The sequence below is a fragment of the Oncorhynchus mykiss genome, chromosome 2 (genome assembly GCF_057628025.1).
Source record: "Oncorhynchus mykiss isolate SJ-2025 chromosome 2, ASM5762802v1, whole genome shotgun sequence".
Classification (NCBI taxonomy): Eukaryota; Metazoa; Chordata; class Actinopteri; order Salmoniformes; family Salmonidae; genus Oncorhynchus; species Oncorhynchus mykiss.
In genome coordinates this window covers 89,865,069-89,887,517 of record NC_143023.1, presented here as the reverse complement: position 1 = coordinate 89,887,517, position 22,449 = coordinate 89,865,069, and the positions used below count along the sequence as shown (strand labels likewise).

Here is a 22,449-nt window from a genome sequence, read left to right as displayed (position 1 = left end):
TAAGAGCCAGAGAGGTTCTCTCTGGACAAGCTAGCTAATACAGTTTTAAAATGAAGAAGAGAAGGCGGTATATTTCCTTGTCAATCCCACAACTCAATGCGGGGAAGATGGCGGCGGTTTTAGAAAGGAGTTTCATAGAAATAAATCGGTTTGAGAAGGAAACCCTACCAACATTCCGGGAAATAACTGTAAACCTAGGTACATCTTCATGGATATTAAAAGAGTGACCCGCTCTTTATTTGCTCATATGAACGGTTTATATGATAAACTGTGTATAGAATATGGTCGTGAGTGACCCACCATGCATGCTAACTATTGACATCATGTAGCTGGCGTGTGGCCAACAATGCTAACTTGACATCATGTAGCTGGCGTGTGGCCAACAAGCTATATTGCTAGTTAGTATGATAACGGTATCCTCTGCAGGTGCATTTGTTACCTCCGAGCGCCAACCTAAACCAAAGTTAGCCAACCGTACTGTACGCCGCTTTAGCTACACCTTATGCCGAAATCATTCTTAAGTATCGGTATCCTGGTGCATGAGTTGTTTGTTAGCAGCTTTCCACAGTCTGCGCGTTTTACAGCGTAGCATGAGTAGCGTTAGCTTCCAGTTCATGAAAGTCAATGCTTGGTTTTTATAGTGACATGCATTCTAACACATCTGTTTTTCCTCGTTTATTGACAGCTGTCTTTTAGTTATCGGGCAAAGAGAGCGTTGTGATGGTGTAAACCTAACAAGTGGTCAACCACCTGTCAGACCTAAACAGTTTGAGACTGTCGTGTGGTTTCTCGACAGGTCTGAATACTCTTCCTGGCAGTGTGATATACCCAGACAGCGCAGGAGGCTTTCACTATGAGGGAAGTGGAAAACTCCTGTCCATCACTAGCAACAGATTCCTACACTGGTGAGTTTTTTTTTCACCTTTATTTAACTAGGCAAGTCAGTTAAGAACAAATTCTTATTTTCACTGACAGCCTAGGAACAGTCTTAACTGCCTAGTTCAGGGGCAGAACGACAGATTTTTACTTTGTCAGCTTGGGGATTCGATCATGCAACCTTTCAGTTACTAGCCCAATACTCTAATCACTAGGCTACCTGCAAGTTGTGCTTGCTATGTATGTTCTTATATACCATTGGTCATGTAGTGTATGTGGACACCTGCACGTTGAACATCTGATTCCAGATTCATGGGCATTAATATGAGGTTGGTCCCCCCCCCCCCCCCCCCTTTGCTGCTATAACAGCCTCCACTCTTCCGGGAAGGCTTTCAACTATATGTGGAACATTGCGGTGGGGACTTGCTTCCATTCAGCTGCGAGGATTAGTGAGGTCGGGCACTGATGTTGGGCGATTCGGCCTGGCTCGCAGTCGGTGTAACCAATTCATCCCAAAGGTGTTCGATGGGGTTGAGGTCAGGGCTCTGCAGGCCAGGCAAATTCTTCCACACCGATCTAGACTATCCATTTCTGTATGGACCTCACTTTGTGCACAGGGAAGGGCATTCCCCAAACCAACAAAGTTGGAAGCACAGAATCGTCTAGAACATTGTTTCCCAAACATTTTATAGTCCCGTACCCCTTCAAACAATCAACCTTCAGCTGCGTACCCCCTCTTGCACCAGGGTCAGCGCGCTCTCAAATTAGTTTTTTTTGTCATTGTAAGCCTGCCACACACTATACGATACATTTATTAAACATAAGAATGAGTGAGTTTTTGTCACAACCTGGCTCATGGGAAGTGACAGAACTCATATAGGACCAGGGCACAAAATATAATCAATCATTTTGCTCTTTATTTAACCATCTTACATATAAAATCTTATTTGTTAATTGAAAATTGTGAATAACTCACCACTGGTTAATGAGAAGGGTGTGCTTGAAAGGATGCACATAACTCTGCAATGTTGGGTTGTATTGGAGAGAGTCTGTCTTAAATCATTTTTCACAGTCTGTGCTTTAGTTTTCATGCTAGTGAGGGCCGAGAATCCACTCTCACATAGGTACATGGTTGCAAGGGCATCAGTGTCTTAACAGCGCGATTTGCCAAGGCAAGATACTCTGAGCATAGCCCAATCCAGAAATCTGGCAGTGGCTTCTGATTTAAATTCAATTTTCACAGACCCACTTGTTGCAATTTTGATGAGGCTCACTTGTTCAGATATCGGTAAGTGGACTGGAGGCAGGGCATGAAAGGGATGACAAATCCAGTTGTTTGTGTCATCTGTTTCGGGAAAGTACCTGTGTAATTGTGCACCCAACTCACGCAGGTGCTTCGCTATATCACGTATGACATTGTCAACTGGCATTCAAGTTAATTTGCACACAAAAAAATCATACAATGGAGACTAGAGGTCGACCGATTATGATTTTAACACCGATAACGATTATTGGAGGACCAAAAAAGGCTGATACTGATTAATCTGACTATTTGTATATATACACACACACACACACACACACACACACACACACACACACACACACACACAGTGGGGAGAACAAGTATTTCATACACTGCCGATTTTGCAGGTTTTCCTACTTACAAAGCATGTAGAGGTCTGTAATGTTTATCATAGGTACACTTCAAATGTGAGAGACGGAATCTAAAACAAAAATCCAGAAAATCACATTGTATGATTTTTAAGTAATTAATTTGCATTTTATTGCATGACATAAGTATTTGATCACCTAACAGCCAGTAAGAATTCCGTCTCTAGTTTGTCTTTAAGAAGCCCTCCTGTTCCCTACTCATTACCTGTATTAACTGCACCTGTTTGAACTCGTTACCTGTATAAAAGACACCTGTCCACACACTCAATCAAACAGACTCCAACCTCTCCACAATGGCCAAGACCAGAGAGCTGTGTAAGGACATCAGGGTTAAATTGTAGACCTGCACAAGGCTGGGATGGGCTACAGGACAATAGGCAAGCAGCTTGGTGGGAAGGCAACAACTGTTGGCGTAATTATTAGTTTGGGAATAATAATCATTGAGTGTAGGAAGCATTCCAAGTAAATTCCATTCAAAAATCAGGTTGTAGGTTTCAATTTGGAGTGAATGTTATGTTTGGGGTAGCATCCTTGTTATGTCCCTCCAGATTTTTTGAAAAATTTGAACAATTTGCTCATGACCTCTGTCTGTCTAAAGTAAACTTTAAGCTCGTCTCTCAATTTAAAAAAGTGTCAATACTTTGCCCCTTGATAACCAGCGCACTTCTGTATGTTGTGAAAGCGTTACATGGTCGCTGCCCATATCATTGCATAGTGCAGAAAACACTTGAGAGTTCAGGGGCCTTGCTTTAACAAAGTTATCAAATCAAATTTTATTTGCCATTAGCCATTTTCACAAAGTGTCTAAAACGTATTTCATGCTGTCAGGCATTCCCTTGGCAGCAAGAGCCTCTCGGTGGATGCTGCAGTGTACCCAAGTGATGTCGGGATCAACTGCTTGCACGCGCGTTTCCACTCCACCTGGACTAGTCTTGAGGGACCACTGCTTCGAAGTAAACTGCTTAGCCATTTCGACGGTATCAAACGTAACATCACTGGGTACTGTTAGGTTCTAATGCTGAGTAAAACACTCAACGGACATTATGAAAGCTTAACCAAGTTTATTTTTCCCAGAGGATCAATACAGCTGCATTAGACAAAACATGTTTCCACCAACACAAGTGTACATACTCCAATATAGGCCCTCCTCTCCAATCTTTACATCAAATATGGTTTGACAGGAAGAGGGTAATAAACCATCATTTCTCCCTTAAGGGGATCTGACCTGACCTCAACCCCTCATTTGCTTAATCCACAGATGTACACCCGTATCCCCTATAGCAATCCTGTGACTTTCTCCCATCCACCCAGCACATCCCAAAGCCATCTGGCTTTGACTTGCTGTCTCATCTACGCCTTCTCTCCAGGTCCACCTCCGGGGACACAGTGCAGCTGGTGGAGCAGTCTCTGGACACCAACCTACTGAACAGTGCTGTTAAACTCAAGATCACACACTGCCCTCTGCTGCCCGGAGGCGTACACATCCAGGAGACCCTCAACAATGTCACCATCCTCATCGTCACCAACCAGGCTGTGCACCGGTTGGTGCTGCCACACCCCACACGCATGTACAGCGGTGTAAGTCCCTCTTCAGGGTGCTTCTAAACCAAAATGCATGAATCGTATGTCCAACGCAGTAGAGTGGGGAGAAATTATTTGTGTGAAACATTGTTTTTAATTGGTTGACGTAATCAATGTTCTTACTTTTCTGACAGACAGCGCAACACAACCTTTTCCCAGCACACTGTGCTGTATACAAATATAATTTTCTCGCTCTCCCACAGGAGCTGGTGACAGAGCTCCAGATGCAGTCCATATTTGCAGACGTGGGGAAAATTAGTCTGCAGGACCCGGCCCACAGCGGAGTCATCCCCAGCCCTGTGGGCCAGACAGTAGGCCCCACCGCCTCAGCAGCCTGGCTCAGCCACCAGGGAGAGGCCCATTACGCCCTTGCATCACCTGCAGGGGGTATCCTGGTCGTCACACTGCCCCCACACAACACACAGGCCAGCTTGACCATTCTGGAGCTGAAGACAAGCTCTGTGATGCAGAGGCTGGCTGCCAACTGCCATCAGGTTAAAGACATGTTTTTTACTTCATTAATAGATTGAGTCTGGGTCCGTGTAATCGCCCCATTGTGTAAACCAACCCTGGTTCTTTTGTTTGTGTGTATGTGTGTTCTGTCCAAAGGTGAGCAGGGCCCTGGGGACCTGGCCCTGAGTCTGGCAGTAAGGGAACTGGAGGACGACACCTTCATCTTGGCTCTGTGTCAGGACCATAAACTATGCATGTGGTCCTATAGGGTCAGTCCCATAGAGAGATTGTTCTATTGAATTCTGTGGTCAGAAGCATGACATTTTGGGGTCTCGAGTGGCACAGCGGTCTAAGGCAATTCATCTTAGTGCTAGAGGCGTCACTGAAGACCCTGGTTCGATTCCAAGCTGTATTACAACCGGCCGTGATAGGGAGTCCCATAGGGTTGTCCGGGTTAAGCTTTGGCCGGGGTAGGCCGTCATTGTAAATAAGGATTTGCCTTAATTGACTTGCCTAGTTAAATGAAGGTTAAATAAAATAAACATCCTGTCAAAGCTGAGATCTGTGAATCAGTGCCACTGGTCTCCCCAAGAAACGTGGAACAAAATAAATGGTAGTACATACATACTCTGCCGTTCTATCCCATGTGCAATGATTGCTGAGGGAATAAGTGTTATTTTTTGTTAAAGTGACGTCTCTGTTGTAATATCGCAAATGGACAGAGCAGTTTCACCCCAACGGATTGCAACTTTGTCCTTTTTCATTTGGATCTAAAAGTAGGCCTATTTGATTAAAATATGAGTAATATTAGCCTGGATATCAACAAAATAAATAATTGGAAAAAAAAATCTAACAAGCTGTTTTTTGCTAACATGGGAAGTCCCTTCTTCCCCCTCCCTCACCCTACAGGACCAGGCATGTCTGATGGAGGCTGACATGTTGGAATACATGCCAGCGTGCCGGGGGTGAAGCGTTCCCCAGGACAGGGCCATCGGCTGCGGCTAACCTTCTCCACGGGGCTGTGTCTGGCCATCTACCTGGCTGTACCTTCCAGGGGACAGTTCACTGTGCTGCAGCTGGTGGCCACAGACAACAACCGCTACAGCCTGGACCACATCTCCTCACTGTTCGCCACACAGGTAACTGAAGGAGAGGTGTGGTGTGTGTGTGTGTGTGTGTGAGAGAGTGAGTAGGGGTTGTCTTTGTGGAAGAGTGTTTGTCGGTTTGGAATGGGTCTGGAATTTTTATATTGTGTGGAAAGTATCATCAGTAATATAATGTTTTGTCAGCCTGACTCCTCTCCTGTGTGTCCAGGTGTGATTAGGAGACACTGGTGGACTTTGCTCTCACTTCTACGGACATCTGGGGCCTGTGGCTGGACGATACCAACCAAACCGTGGTGAAATACATCAACTTTGAACAGTGAGTATGACATGTTTTGATTATCCTTTGGATAGTGTAATGGACTTGTATGCCTATATATCAAGAGATGATCTCTGTAACATTGTGAATTTCGTTTTCTGGGGGGAAATTACTATAATTTGGAGTGCTGTCCATTTCCTACTCTGACGTCACAGTTCCACAGCAGGTCAGTGGAACCAGGTGTTTGTGCAGCCTGGCCCTGAGGAAGAGGTCCCCATCGGAGCAGACCAGGACCCCAGGGTAAGACGACACCACATCATTCATCACTGATATCAAATGGGATTTGAATTAATTAATCTGAATTGTATTTATTAAATTAACTGATTAATCATAACCTGATTTGATGACATCACCCTCTATCCAAACATCATTGCAATTTATCAGTATCCTCTTATTCCATATTGTCACTTTTGTGCCTACCCACATCAGAAAAAAAGATAATTTGTCCTATCTATTGTGTTATGACAGGAGACTTCCTGGACATGCTCTTCTCCCCCCTGAGATTCACTGCCTCTGCTATAGGCAAAGCCCTTCAGATTTACAGGAGAGGCACAGAGTGAATCACTGATCTCCCATGGGAGACCCTCAAGAAAGAGGTGACGGTCGCTGTGGAGAAGGAGGTAAGCTAGACAAGGCTCCCTGCTTTCTGCGTATTCTCTCTCCATCTGACTCACACACCGTCTCCTTCTGACTTTTTTTCTCAGCTTGTTTCTGCTGCGTTTCCTACATGTATGACTCTCTCCCCCTCTAGCTGCAAAGCAGTGTGACAGAGTTTGAGTTCAGCCAGGAGGAGTACAGGCAGCTACAGGTGGAGTTCTGGTCCAAGTTCTGTGCCTGCTGTCTACAGTACCAGGAGGGTCTGGCCACACCACTGGGCCTGCTGCTCAACCCACATACACACATGGTTTGTGTGCTGAAGAAGGTACAGATTGGAAGAGAGACTACATTACACTACATTCTTGCATATGTTTAGTTGATTTGGGACCATGTGACCCAAAAGGGGACAAAGGAAACCTGGTCATTTAAAACATACTTTTTTATGTTTCATATTAAAATAATTTTGCTGGATTGCAGTGAATAAGTGACTGTTTGATCTAGGGCTTTGTGTCATTCCTGGTGCCCTGCTTTGCTGTGGAGCACCTGTATTTTGATGAGTACCTGTTCTCAGAGGAAGAGACACCCGTGGCTGAGGGTAAAGACCTGTCATTCATCTGTGTCTGAGAATGTATAGTAGCCATTTTAGATCCAGAGAGCTCTTTACCTACTGGGTTTTTGTCAAGTGTAGCCATTCACACTTTAAGTGGTTCAATGTGAATTTGTTTCTCCTTGTTGAAAAGGTAGACATTGTTTGCCATTTTGGCTCTGCAGGACTCCCTAACTCATCCCAGTTTCTCCTCGTACCATGTTTCCCCATGTCCAGACCCGGAGGTTGGTCGTGACGTGCTGCAGCTGGTGCAGTGTCACAGCTGGTGCAGTGAGGCTGGTGAGTGACGCGGTGCCGGGGGAAATGGCCTACAAGATGGAGAAAGCCCTGGAACATCTCCAGTCACCTGAGAGGGCTGGAGAACTTACTGGCCAACAACAAGTCAGTACGCACACACCTCAACAGGTTTTGAAAATTACTATGTACTGTCTATGGAGGCCAGTTGAAAGTCAATTAATGATTTGGGGAAAAATTGTCATAGGAAAAATAATTTCAACCAACAAATATTCTTGACCTCCAATGGGTCATTCACATGCAGGCATTGCCGTGCTATGTGGAGTTTCGTGACTGACTGTTGTGCATCTTTCATTCCCATCGTAGTGAGAATGTGATCGAGGACATCCATAACAAACTACAGGACGTCCGTAACCCTTTGGCAGCCATGGCCATGCTGATCAGAGAGATGGACCTGGAGACTGACTCGGAGCCAGGAGGAGAAGGGTCTCTCACCATAGGTAAGACCTATATAATATTATACCATGCTATACCTACCACACTATACCATGGCTAATATACAGTACCAGTCAAAAGTTAACACACCTACTCATTCCATGGTTTTTATTTTGTAAAATGTTCTACATTGTAGAATAATAGTGAAAACATAAACTATGAAATAACACATGGAATCATGTATTAAGTAAAAAAAGTGTTAAACAAATCAAAATATTTTATATTTGAGATTTTTCAAATTATCCACCCTTTACTTTGATGACAGCTTTGCACAGTCTTGGCCCTGGAATGCATTTCAATTAACAGGTGTGCCTTGTTAAAAGTTCATTTGTGGAAATTCTTTCTTTAATGCATTTGGGCCAATCAGTTTTGAACTTAGCCCTATTTGGTAAAAGACCAAGTCCATATGATGGCAAGAACAGCTCAAATAAGCAAAGAGAAATGACAGTCCATCATTACTTTAAGACATGAAGGTCAGTCAATCCGGAACATTTCAAGAGTTTCTTCAAGTACATTTAAAAAAAAACATCAAGCGCTATGATGAAGCTGGCTCTCACGAGGACCGCCACAGGAAAGGAAGACCCAGAGTTACCTCTGCTGCAGAGGATTAGTTCATTGGCGTTACAAGCTTCAGAAATTGCAGCCCAAATAAATGCTTCAGAGTTCAAGTAACAGACACAGCTCAGAGGCATGGTTGAATTTCTGCAAAGAAACCACTACTAAAGGACACCAATAAGAAGAGACTTGCTTGGGCCAAGAAACACAAGCAATGGACATTAGACCGGTGGAAATTTGTCCTTTGGTCTGGAGTCCAAATGTGACATTTTTGGTTCCAACCGCCGTGTCTTTGTGAGACGCAGTGTGGGTGAATGGATGATCTTTGCATGTGTTTTTCCCACCGTAAAGCATGGAGGAGGAGGTGTTATGGTGTGGGGGTGCTTTGCTGGTGACACTGTCAGTGATTTTATTTAGAATTCAAGGCACACTTAACCAGCATGACTACCACCGCATTATGCAACGATACGCCATCCCATCTGGTTTTCACTTTGTCCTGTTGAATGATAGTGGGACTATGAGCCAAAACACACATCCAGGCTGTGTAAGGGCTGTTTGACCAAGATGGAGTGCTGCATCAGATGACCTGACCTCTATAATCCCCCAGCTTCAACCCATTCATGTACATACTACCTCAATTGGGCAGACCAACCAGTGCTTCTGCACATTGGCACATTGTGTCCCGCCATCCACCACCCGCCAACCCCTCTTTTACGCTACTGCTACTCTCTGTTTATCATATATGCATAGTCACTTTAACCATATCTACATGTACATACTACCTCAATCAGCCTGACTAACCGGTGTCTGTATTGTTTTTCACTGTCTTTTTACTATTGTTTTTATTTCTTTACGCCACCTATTCACCAAATACCTTTTTTGCACTATTTCGCTACTTTTATAGCCTCGCTACTGTATATAGCCTGTCTTCTTACTGTTTTATTTCTTCTCTAACCTATTGGTTAGAGTCTAAGTAAGCATTTCACCTGTTGTATTCGGCGCACGTGACATACATTTTTGATTTGTTTGAATTGGGATGACTTGGACCGCACAGTGAAGAGAGAACAGCCAACAAGTGCACAGCATATGTGGGAACTCCTTCAAGACTGTTGGAAAAGCATTACAGGTGAAGCTGGTTGAGAGAATGCCAAGTGTGCAAAACTGTCAAGGGTGTCTTTGAAGATTCTAAAATTCTATTTTGATTGAACTTTGCTTACCTCATGATTCCATATGTTATTCCATAGTTTGTCTTCACTATTATTCTACAATGTAGAAAATGGTCAAAATAAATAAAACCCTTGAATGAGTAGGTGTGTCCAAACTTATGACTCGTACTGTATATCAACACAGATTTGCCCTAGATAATTCTATATGATGTCATTTATTGACCGGTAAGTTGAGTTTTTATTATTTTTTGAGTAGCAAGTTAAACTGAATGTTTGAGCTCAGTCTGTGTGAAAATGGACCTGTTTAAACTGATGTGCCCCCCCAGCAGGCCAGTCCCTGTCGTGGCGGAGCAGTCTGTCCCAGCTGTATGGTAGCAGTGTGGCGGTAGCTGTGGTGTGTCAGGCTGTCTGTCAGATGGCCATGACCAGAGCCCTGTTCTGTAGGGACCTGCTCATACTGCAGCAGCTCTACCTACGTCTAGGAGACAATGTAAGTAGTAGTAGTACACACACTGAGACAGAAATGCAAACGCATCACACTAGGGCTGACCCCAACAAAAACAAATCTTGGTTGACTGAGAGAAGACTGTTCTTTCGACCAAAGTTGTACAACTTTTTGTAGACACAGCCTGTGTGTTTTAATCAAACCAACTATATGCACTGAGCTTGTCTAATTCTAAGCGCACTGTTTGAAATAATTAAGACACATTAATGACCAGAGACTGTCAATTGCAGACAGACCGCAATTGCAGACTTGCTATGCTGTGTTAAGAATCAGTGAGTGACCGTGTGACTAGCACCCATTGTCTCTCTCCTCCATTGTGCAGCGAACACTACAAAACTTCAAGTGTTTTTCACGCTGTCCATGTTGCTGAAGCTGCAACATAATTACAGCCATTTCTGACAGATTTTTTTGTTACCGAAATCCCTCATTTGTTTAGGAAAAGCATTCCCTATTCCCTCAACCTTTGCTCTCTTTACTTGACACGTATGCATTGCATGCACAGGACCAATGGGACCTGACCTATAGCATATCATAATCCCATTAATAAATTGGTTATAACAAACTCGGAACACATGTGACAGCTAAATGAATACAAAGGACGTGACGAACCAACGAAAATACTGGGTAAAGAAAAAGGTAAGGAGCAAGCACTGCATGCCAAACAGGTGCTGTTGGATTACAATATCATTTTTACAATGTAAACCTTTATTTAACTAGGCAAGTCTGTTAAGAACAAATTCTTATTTACAATGACGGCCAAACCCGGATGACGCCGGGCCAATTGTGCGCCGCCCTATGGGACTCCCAATCACGGCCGGATGTGATAGACTGGATTTGAACCAGGGACTGTAGTGACGCCTCTTGCACTGAGATGCAGTGCCTTAAACTGCTGCGTCCGTGTACTAGAATACTTAAAAGGCCGCTAAAATATTAAGTATTGGTATCGTTTTTTTTTGGCAAGGAAAATATCGGATATCGGTATTGGCCGAAAATGTCATATCGGTGCATCACTAATTGAAATACATGCCTAAGTTACAGTATTAAGACGAAACAGGATGCGCTCTTTGGCCTACAGCTCGATGGTTGTCATACAAGGCTGCTATACTAAGCCTATTGATGACATTACTTATTATAATGATGACCATGACAATAATATCAAGAAAAAGGAGGGTTATTATAAATATTTGGAAGTGTAAACAACACTAAATAAATTAAGTAATACCAGAGGCTGTTCTAATGGGGAAAAAAGTGTAAAGCCTTTATTACAGCATGGCAAAGATTTTAAAAGATTTGATTTATAAAGCCAGGTGTGTTTAAGTTAAGCTATTCATTATAGACCTAATTAAGTTGTATTTTTCTCTTCTGCTAACTCCAACTGCTGCCTCCGCCGCTTTGTTCTCAACATCAACATGCTGGTTAACTTTGATATTATGCACACAGCAACATGGTCTTGGAAAATGCGCCAATTCAACAGCGCATTGATGTTTCAGAACCGTGGAGAGCGACCACTATCCAACGCGGGAGAAAGTGCATTTGTTATAAAATATTTATATTAGTGTTGCACCATTGTTCTGAGGTAATATAACCATATACAATTTCAATAGCGCATGTCTTAGTGATTGACTGCCATCCTCACGGCCTCCATAATGGATTAGTCCACATAGACAGGCGCACTATCAGACGGGTGTCTTGTACACCGTGAAATATTTTTTGTTACTGCTCGACTGAAGGAATCTTGGTCGACCAACCAACAATTGACCAGTCGACTAAATATGGCCCGCCCTACATCACACACACACACACACACGTCAGTCTGCTCTTTTGAATTAACTGTGTGTGTGTTCTCCAGGTGTTCCCGGGTGGAGGGCCTCAGCTGCTACAACAGGACCTGACCCCCCGCTCCTCTCAGCTTCTCTCCTCCTACTATCTCCTCAAACACATCACCCAGAGCCTGACCACCACCGTGCCTCTTGACATCATGTACGTACGCACGCACACAAACACACACATTCCATCGCAACACAACACAGTATTGAATTCAGTGAATTCTGCCTGGTTGACATTGTGTTCTCCCTCCAGAGATGCCAACCTACAGCACCTGTCAGTCCTGGAGCTGTCTGATTCTCCAGCTATGGCTAGCAACAGATCAGGTCAGGTCCTATGTGTAGCCTCCGTCTCTCTAAGCGATGACTTTTTTTCCTGTTTTAATCAGGAATTCCTGCTTTTCTGACATTGCCCTCTATTCATCCATCATTGCAATATGCCTAGATAACCCAAACCAATATCATACTTTTGTCTGAATTTTCCTGATCACATCCCTGTATCCCACTCCGTTTTCTTTTCCCCTTAGTCCGGAGCCCCCAGACGGTGGTGGAGCTGTTCTACCAGAGCGTAGCATGGAAGGCCATCATTACCCAAATCTACTCCAAGCAGAACAGCCCCTCCCCGGGCACAGCCCTGCTCCACTGGCCCCACATGGTCTCCAGCATGGTCACCCTCTTGGCTCGGCAACTGTATCCTACCACACACACGACTGTGCTTGGCTAAGCAAAAGTTGATGTTTCCCTAGGAAAGGTTATCTACACAGCTGGCATATTTTTAAGCTGGGCGAGCCCCAAAATGGATATTTAGGCAATGTTATTTCTGTCCTCATACACGGCTAGGCTAGTCGAGGCTAGAGTTAATATGCTTTACGCAAGGTTATTTATTACACACCACATGGCTAGCACATGCTATGCTATTAAAGTGAGGCGAAGCTACATTTGATGTGCTTTAGGCAAAGATTTGACTTTAGCCTTAGAGGGTTGCAATGAGGTGCACTGTAAATAATGTCAAGGTTGGCCCTTAACACTATCTTTTTATAGCTGGCCCAACAACCTTAGCTTCCAGTTCCCTGAGTGTCTGATGGGCAACTGCCAGTACGCACAACTACAGGTGAGACGCTTCCCACGGACTCAACAACTCTCACTCACTATTTGTGTTGCATCATGTTTTTTTATTTTTTTACCTTGACTGCATAACCAATGTCCTAATTGGGACAATAAATATGTATTTATTGATTGAAGCAGATTTAATTAAAAAGCCAACTGATGCATTTTTAAATATAATATTTTCTTAAGCTTTCCTTTTCTCTCCCTTCAGGAGGATGTGCGTCTCATTGGGCCGTGGTGTCAGGTTAACGTGGGCTCCTGCCGCTTCATGCTGGGCCAATGTTACCTGGCCAACTGAGAGGGACAGAAGGTGTGTGTTTTAAAGTGGAACTGACAGCGTTTTTAACTTCTTTTCACATATGGAACAAACAGACAATCATATCAGTCAAACTTTAAGATATAACCTTTTTTTATTTGCCTCAACATTCCATAGGAGGGCATAGACCCATCCACTTGGGAGCCAGGCCCTGCCAATCAGGAGTTTTTCCCCACGAAAGGGCTTTATTACGGACATAAATACTACTGTTTTATCAGCTGTCTGGGTGGCTGGTCTCAGACGATCCCGCAGGTAAAGAATCCAGATGTGGAGGTTCTGGGCTGGCTTGATTACACGTGGTCTGCAGTTGTGAGGCTGGTTCAACGTACTGCCAAATTCTCTAAAACTACATTGGATGCGGCTTATGGTAGAGAAATTAATTTTAAATTGTCAGGCAAAATTTCTGGTGGAGAACTTGAGATCTGTGGCATTGTTGTGACACAACTGTACATTTTAGTGGCCTTTTATTGCCCCCAGCACAAGGTGCACCTGTGTAATGAAGATTCTGTTTAATCAGCTTCTTGATATGCCACACCTGTCAGGTGGATGGATTTTCTTGGCAAAGGAAAAATGCTCACTAACAGTGATGTAAACACATTTGAAAAAAAATTTTTGGGGTGTGTATGGAACATTTCTGAGATCTTTTATTTCAGGTCATGAAACATGGGACCAACACTACATGTTGTGTGTTATTTTTGTTAAGTGTATATAATTCACCAGTACATTTCTTGGTAGTCAAATTATTGCTATCAGGTAAATCACAGCTGGCCTGGTACAATGTTTGCTGCCTTCATTCAGGGATGCAGTGTTTCAATGTCTCATAATTTTGTACAAAAACAGATGAATGTAACAAAGGCTGGGAATGACAATACAATCAAACTAACAAGGGCGATGATCACAAGTCGGTCATAATGTGGCTAATAGGCAACAAGCTAAAAACACGGAGCCTAATGTTAGCTAGCTGCTAGGAAGATGTCATGTCATTGGAGGAGTGGGTCGATTACTTTTTCCCCTCATATCGTTTTCCGGTGGCTATACACAGCTAGAGATGCAGGTGTCATTTGGTTAGCTAGCAAGAACTTGAACGACTGTTATCCAGTTAGCATATCTATCTGCGTTCGCAAATTCACTCTGGCTATCTACTCCAATTTCAGAGCACTCTCATCTGAGTATGCCAGAGCTCAGAATAACTGATGAATTTACGAACATCAACACCTGCTGAATGTGGCCGGTGTCAGTAACGTAGGCAAAGTAAGTTAGTCATGAACGCTCTGGATAACCTGTAAACAGCCTAACCAGCTCTGAGTAAAATGGTCAGAGTAAGGCGTTCTCTCATTTGTGTCTGGAGCTAGCTAGCTAGCAAGCCAAACGATTGCTATCAGGTTGTAAATCACAGCTGTCCTGGTACAATGTTTGCTGCCTACATTCGGGATGCACCGTTTCAGTTTCAAAGGCTCAATATTTTGGATTAAAAAAATGACGAATGTAACAGGCTGGGAATGACAATACAATCAGTTAGCTTTGGGTGCTTGGTTGGGACAAGCATGCGTTGTTAGCAGGTAAGCTGCAGAAGAACGAAAAGGCTACAATTCCCTATCATTTATCAGTGCAATTTTGACGGCCAACTAGTTGAAGTTTTGGTTTATCTAATGTTCCTTCGTTAGATGTTAGCTCATCTTTCTCTGGCTAGCATTAGTTGTTGATCTTTATGTTGATGTCCATAACTGAGGGAGAAAGAGCCTACCTTTTCATGGTTGTGAAGGCCATAAAGATCATCAAGGACATCAACCACCCGAGCCACTGCCTGTTCACCCCGCTATCATCCAGAAGGCGAGGTCAGTACAGGTGCATCAAAGCTGGGACCGAGAGACTGAAAAACAGCTTCTATCTCAAGGCCATCAGACTGTTAAACAGCCACCACTAACACTGACACTGACTCAACTCCAGCCACTTTAATAATGGGAATTGATGGGAAATGACGTAAATATATCACTAGCCACTTTAAACAATGCTACCTTATATAAATGTTACTTACCCTACATTATTCATCTCATATGCATACGTATATACTGTACTCTATATCATCGACGGTATCCTTATGTAATACATGTATCACTAGCCACTTTATACTATACTATGCCACTTTGTTTACATACTCATCTCATTTGTACATACTGTACTCGATACCATCTACTGTATCTTGCCTATGCTGCTCTGTACCATCACTCATTCATATATCCTTATGTACATATTCTTTATCCCCTTACACTGTGTACAAGACAGTAGTTTTGGAATTGTTAGTTAGATTACTTGTTATTACTGCATTGTCGGAACTAGAAGCACAAGCATTTCGCTACACTCGCACTAACATCTGCTAACCATGTGTATGTGACAAATAAAATTTGATTTGATTTGTTTGATCAATAGGACTGTAAAGTTCCCAAATGTAAGAGGACTCCCAAGTGGTATTGACATATTTGCAGAAATCCATGCAGGTGTATTTTGAGGCTTTTGGCGACTGCGTTCTAATGATCAAAAGTCGTACTGTTGTAATTGCCTGTAAACACACAGTCCAGTTCACTGTGAATGATGGCAGGCCTGTGGCAAATAAATAATAGCTCCGATTGGCTATGGCGCACCGGTCTGCGTAGACGCTGGTCCTGGATGAGGGATGTTATATTTACTGCAGTTAATTGCTTTCCCACTCTATATTGCTATAGAACTTTCACAAATGCCTTAGATATGGTCATTTTCAAGTTTACGTATACTAAAGTGCTCACTTGTCAGAAAATGTTTTAAAAAGTGTCATGCTTCCTGGGGGTTCACATTAACATATTTTAATAAGATATCATGTTGCTCAAATGCAGTCAGTTCCACTTTAAGGGTTGCGGTTGCATTTCAACGTGTCATTATGACCATGAAGAGTTGTGGCGATAGTACAGAAGGTTTAGTGGCTGAAAGTTGTTGCTTCACAGGTGTGACAGAGCAGCACCAGTAGCTGTTTTCTGACCCCCATTTGTGTCCAGGCACTGCAGTGTTTCCAGGAGGCGGAGGAGTTTCTTCTGAGATTGACAGGAGCCGAGGAGGAAGCTGCACCGGGACTACAGTACTACACAAGGTTACTATGGGAACCCGTTCTTTAAATAATATATTATTGGAATATTTATTAAATGTAGTCGGGTGCTCGTGCCCTACGAACCCTTTCAATCTGGATGTGTGTGGATTTATTATTTTTTTGTAGTGTTTTTACTTATTCTCAAGTGTGTGTTAGGTGCTGCGGTTGCTGGAGTACGTTGGTCTGCCAGAGCTGGTCATCCATCTAGCCACTCTGGCCATCACGGAGGCCGTCAATGACCCCAGGAGTCAGGCTGCCCTGTGGACCCGCATCTTCAAGCATCACCTGGACCTAGGACACAACAGCCAAGCCTACGAAGCCCTCACACAGAACCCTGACTCCAGCAGCCAGTTAGACTGTTTGCGTCAGCTTGTTGTGGTTCTGTGTGAGCGCTCTCAACTTCAGGACCTGGTCCAGTTCTCCTACGTCAACCTGCACAATGAGGTAGACACACATACAGTAGTGGCCAAAAGTTTTGAGAATGACACAAATATTAATTTTCAAAGTCTGCTTCCTCAGTTTGTATGATGGTAATTTGCATATACTCTAGAATGTTATGAAGAGTGATCAGATGAATTGCAATTAATTAAAGTCCCTATTTGCCATGCAAATGAACTGAATCCCCAAAAACCACTTTCACTGCATTTCAGCCCTGCCACAAAAGGACCAGCTGACATTGTCAGTGATTCTCTCGTAAACACAGGTGTGAGTGTTGACGAGGAGGCTGGAGATCACTCTGTCATGCTGATTGAGTTCGAATAACAGACACGTGCCGTCATCATTGCTTCGCACAAAAAGGGCTTCACAGGCAAGGATATTGCTGCAAGTAAGATTGCACCTAAATCAACCATTTATCGGATCATCAAGAACTTCAAGGAGAGCGGTTCAATTGTTGTGAAGGCTTCAGGGTGCCCAAGAAAGTCCAGCAAGCTCCAGGACCATCTCCTAAAGTTGATTCAGCTGCGGGATCAGGGTACCACCAGTACAGAGCTTGCACAGGAATCGCGAGGCGAAGACTTTTGGAGGATGGCCTGGTGTCAAAAAGGGCAGCAAAGAAGCCACTTCTCTCCAGGAAAAACATCAGGGACAGACTGATATTCTGCAAAAGGTACAGGGATTGGACTGCTGAGGACTGGGGTAAAGTCATTTTCTCTGATGAATCCCCTTTCTGATTGTTTGAGGCATCTGGAAAAAAAGCTTGTCCGGAGAAGACAGGGTGACCGCTACCATCAGTCCTGTGTCATGCCAACAGTAAAGCATCCTGAGACCATTCATGTGTGGGGTTGCTTCTCAGCCAAGGGAGTGGGCTCACTCACAATTTTGCCTAAGAACACAGCCATGAATAAAGCATGGTATCAACACATCCTCCGAGAGCAACTTCTCCCAACCATCCAGGAACAGTTTGGTGACGAACAATGCCTTTTTCCAGCATGATGGAGCACCTTGCCATAAGGCAAATGTGATAACTAAGTGTCTCGGGGAACAACACATCAATATTTTGGGTCCATGGCCAGGAAACCCCCCAGACCTTAATCCCATTGAAAACTTGTGGTCAATCCTCAAGAGGCGGGTGGACAAACAAAACCCCACAAATTCTGACAAGCTACAAGCATTGATTATGCAAGAATGGGCTGCCATCAGTCAGGATAATTGACAGCATGCCAGGGTGGATTGCAGAGGTCTTGAAAAAGAAGAGTCAACACTGCAAATATTGACTCTGCATCAACTTCATGTAATTGTCAATAAAAGCCTTTGACACTTATGAAATGCTTGTAATTATACTTGTTTTCCATAGTAACTTCTGACAAAAATATCTAAAGACACCGAAGCAGCAAACTTTGTAGAAATTAATATTTGTCATTCTTAAAACGTTTGGCCATGGCTGTACATTCTCTTTACATTTGGTTAGAGCGCATTATGGACTATATAAATGTATTAGATTAATCAGATCAAGTTTTGGACCTTGTTTCTTTTCTGGCTGCAGGTGGTCAGCATCAGAGGCCAGAGCAGTGGACCTGATGTCCCACAACTACTACGAGCTGCTCTACGCCTTCCACATCAACAGACACAACTACAGGGAAGGTGAGAGGAGCCTGGGACACTGTCAGATATTAGCACTTTGTTTAGAAATGAGGCTGGTGGTATTCCTTTTTACTCACTCTCCATTGTGTGTTTTATTTTGATGTGTTTGGCCCTATCTGTCCTCCAGCGGGTAGGGTGATGTTTGAGTACGGCATGCGTCTGGGCCGGGAGGTGAGGACTCAACTGGGTCTACAGAAACAGGTCAACTGTTGCCTGGCCTCCCTCAACTGTCTACGGCTTATCAGATCTGACTACGCCTGGATTGTCCAACCCACCTCTGGAGCGGTGTATGAGAGGCCCGCTGCATCACCAAAGAGGAACTACGATGGAGAGTTTACTACTGGTCCAGGTGAGATACGATAGGCATAGATAACTATTTGTGATTATAATTTACTGCTATAAATGTTCCTTTTTGGTCATTACCATCTTTACACCACATGGGACATGGTGGGAAATGTGTATGATAACATGCTCTTTAAATTCTACAGTATTGTAATTGTTTGTCCGTTAAGTTCATGTTTTAAGTATCTCTATATTTCTGTTATTACGGGGCTATCACTCTGTTATTAGTGCGCCTGTGCCAGTGTCTCGTAGTTGATGATCCTGGCCTGAGTGCAATGGCAACCGTGTATTGTGCTAATACGGTTGCGTAAACCTTGTTAAACTGGAACCTTGTCGTTGTGTCATTTTGAGTTAACATCCGTGTCCCTGCAGTGGGTGGTCAGATAGACATCCTGGAGCTGAAGGACCTTCAGAAGGAGTACGCCCTTGCCCGTAGCCACCTCACCTTGGCTCAGCATCACCCACCCTCCGCTGCCATTGCAGGTACAAACAACACTGATAACATATTCCCAAAAGTGAATGGAAAGTGACTTGTCAGTAAGCCATCGCCAATGATGTTTTGCCTTGATACCTCTTAATGTGAAAATTTAAAAGGGGGAACATTGTTCCTGTAAGGAAACGAAACCCCTAATCGAACACCAGAAATGTAACACAGTTCTGTGTGTGGCGTTGCAGGCAGCGCCTCTGCAGTGGAGATGGTGTCCCTACTGGTCCAATCAGGACTATTCGACTGTGCCCTCTCTCTCTGCCAGACCTTCAAAATCTCCCTCACTTCAGTCTTCGAGGGACTTGCCTGTAAGTAACAGGCTCAGTCAACTGCATGGAGTGACGTGAATTTATATGCATATCTCTCATTGACGATTCATGATTTACGTCAATTTCCTAGTTATGCATGCAGTTAGTATTCAACCCGTAGTGATCACACCAAAGTAATCAGTCTTGCCTTATCTGAACTAACATGTAGATACAGGGGTTTCCTTCCTGTGGGTTGATAGTGGTGTGATGCTTGCAGTTTTGTATTTTCAGGTGTATAAAGTTACAGTACGGTGGAGAGGAGAATCAGAATGAAGCCTGGAACTGGCTGGCTGCCAATCAGCTGTGTACCATCACAACCAAAGAGTCAAGGTTGGTTAAATGTATGAACTCGTCATGGTACCAATTGGCTAGGAAATACCACATTGTCCACCTTGTGGTGCAGTTGGGAATATTAAAAATGTCAACTTGAACAATAAAAATAAAGTGAAGTCATGTAAAACATTTCAAATATGACTTTCCGCCAGTGCGACAGATGAGGCGTGGCGACTTCTGACCGCTTACCTGGAGAAGCATCCTACTCAGAATGCTCAGCACCATCGCTGTGTCATCAACAAGCTGCTGTCACACGGTGTACCGCTGCCTGGCTGGTCAACGCCTACAAGGTGAGAGAGCACAGTATTTGTGCATGTATTTATATTGCCCTAAATGCAAGACATATTTTCTGAGAAGGACCCCTAGATATGAATTAAATGGAGTCAATAAATGTACCTTTTTGTGGTTGTATTTGCTCCCTGTATATGATAAAAGAAGCTTGTTTTGTTTAGGGGGTGGATGCTGCAGCGTTGTTACGGCTCTACCTGAACTACGACCTGCTGACGGGAGCAGTTGAGCTGGTGTTGGAGTATGTAGATGCCCTCCTGGGGAAGGGACACCAGTACTTTGGCATCAAGGTACACTATACACTAAGTGTACAAAATATTAGGAACACCTGCTCTTTACATGAGACTGACCAGGTGTTAGCTATGATGTCACTGGTTAAATCCACTTCAATCGGTGTAGATGAAGGAGAGGAGACAGGTTAAAGAAGGATTGTTAAGCCTTGAGTCATGGAATATGTGTCCCATTCATCGGGTGACTGGGCAGGACAAAATAACGGTATGGTAGGTGTCGGGTGCACCTGTTTGTGTCAATAACTAAAACGCTGCTGGGTTTTTAACACTCAGTTTCCTGTGTATCAAGAATGGTCCACCATCCAAATGACATCTACACAACTGTGGGAAGCATTGGAGTCAACATGGACCAGCATCCCTGTGGAACGCTTTCGACACCTTAGAGTCCATGCCCCAACGAATTGAGGCTGTTGTGAGGGCAAAAGGGGATGCGACTCAATAATTAGGAAGGTGTTCCGAATGTTTTGTACACTCTGTGTACGTCACTTCCCATGTTTATGATGCATGGTTGTTTTACCCATCTTAGTTGAACACACTTGATTCTTATCTCTAGAGAAGGTTCTAAAATGTCAATATAATGGATTGAAAAGTCAAATGTTTGTCCTTTAATTGTTTCTCTCTGGTAATGGTGTGTTGTACAGAGGCCCCTCTCAGCCACAGCGCCGTTGGGTTGGCTCCCATACACATCCATCGACCAGCTCCTCCAGTCGCTCACCGAGACCCAGACCAACGCCAGAGTAAGTTGATTCGAAATACTGTTTTTGAAATCGGTTTGACAACCTGTGCTGACTGACATCAAACCTGACATGACTGTCCTCAGTTTAAAAGTTAACATGCACCACCACGCTCCTCATTACTTGTCCTCTCCATCTCAGATGTATAAGAAACTGCAGGACAAGCTGAATGACTACCACAAACGACGAGGAGAAGGCTCCAGGCCCAGTAGAAGCACCGTCTGTCAGTCAAAACACAGCACTGCTTGCATCTAGATTCTACTCTGCTACCAAAGTGTGCACTTGCACACTCAGTCTTGGATTTCAAAGCATTGGATTGGTGTAAGAATTGGCTGGGGGATGTTTCTGCCATTGCTAATTCCATGATGGGGAAGATGGAGGTGGGTGGAGAATCGGGTACAGCCTGGCCCCACTGCCCCTCCAGGTGCTGTCACTATGGCCATGACTCTGTGGAACACAAAACAGACTCAATGGAAGGGAAATGCATGTATTTTTGTATTAAGGGTAAATTAAACTGACTAATTCGTATGCACTTCGCCAGATTGTTTTGTGGTAGACATTTTGTGTTGTCTAATTTCTGGCTAACGTTGAGAATGAGGGCTCAAGAATATGGAAAAGAGGAATGGGGAAAAAGTGATGAGTCTTACCTGCTTTCTGCATTTACATCTACTGTATACACTCACTTGCCAGTTAACTAGATACACCCATCTAGTACTGGGTCAGACCACTCTTTGCCTCCAGAACAGCCTGAATTCTTTGGGCATGGGTTCTACAAGGTTTCAAATGTTTGTTGCTCAGTTGGTATCAAGGGACCTAACGTGTACCAGGACAACATTCCCCATACTCGTACACCACTGCCAGCGGGATGGGTCCATGGATTAATACTGTTTACTCCAAATCTTGACTGCTGTCAGCATGGTGCAATGGGAACCAGGATTTTTTTTTTTTGTGCCCAGTTGATAGGAGTGGGCGTCTGCTGCAATAGCCCATCCGTGACTAGGATCGACCAGTTGTGCGTTCCGAGATGTGACGTTATGTCTGTGGCCCTCCTGTTAGCTT

The 22,449-nt window shown here is 43.9% G+C and overlaps 1 pseudogene across 1 annotated transcript; it reads left to right on the top strand.

Annotated features, from left to right (window-relative positions):
- Positions 1 to 63: 63 nt before the first annotated feature.
- Positions 64 to 21,923, top strand: LOC110499439 (nuclear pore complex protein Nup160-like; annotated as a pseudogene). Its single transcript, XR_016489295.1, has 30 exons — positions 64 to 198; positions 797 to 905; positions 3,918 to 4,128; positions 4,335 to 4,620; positions 4,696 to 4,853; positions 5,494 to 5,723; positions 5,909 to 6,006; positions 6,162 to 6,251; positions 6,479 to 6,626; positions 6,758 to 6,928; positions 7,105 to 7,198; positions 7,427 to 7,591; positions 7,811 to 7,944; positions 9,987 to 10,150; positions 12,015 to 12,145; positions 12,245 to 12,315; positions 12,516 to 12,678; positions 13,030 to 13,099; positions 13,307 to 13,405; positions 16,438 to 16,545; positions 16,683 to 16,998; positions 18,525 to 18,608; positions 18,736 to 18,957; positions 19,323 to 19,433; positions 19,626 to 19,749; positions 19,977 to 20,075; positions 20,231 to 20,368; positions 20,531 to 20,656; positions 21,298 to 21,393; positions 21,532 to 21,923. The product of XR_016489295.1 is annotated as a nuclear pore complex protein Nup160-like (transcript).
- The last annotated feature ends 526 nt before the right edge of the window (positions 21,924 to 22,449 follow it).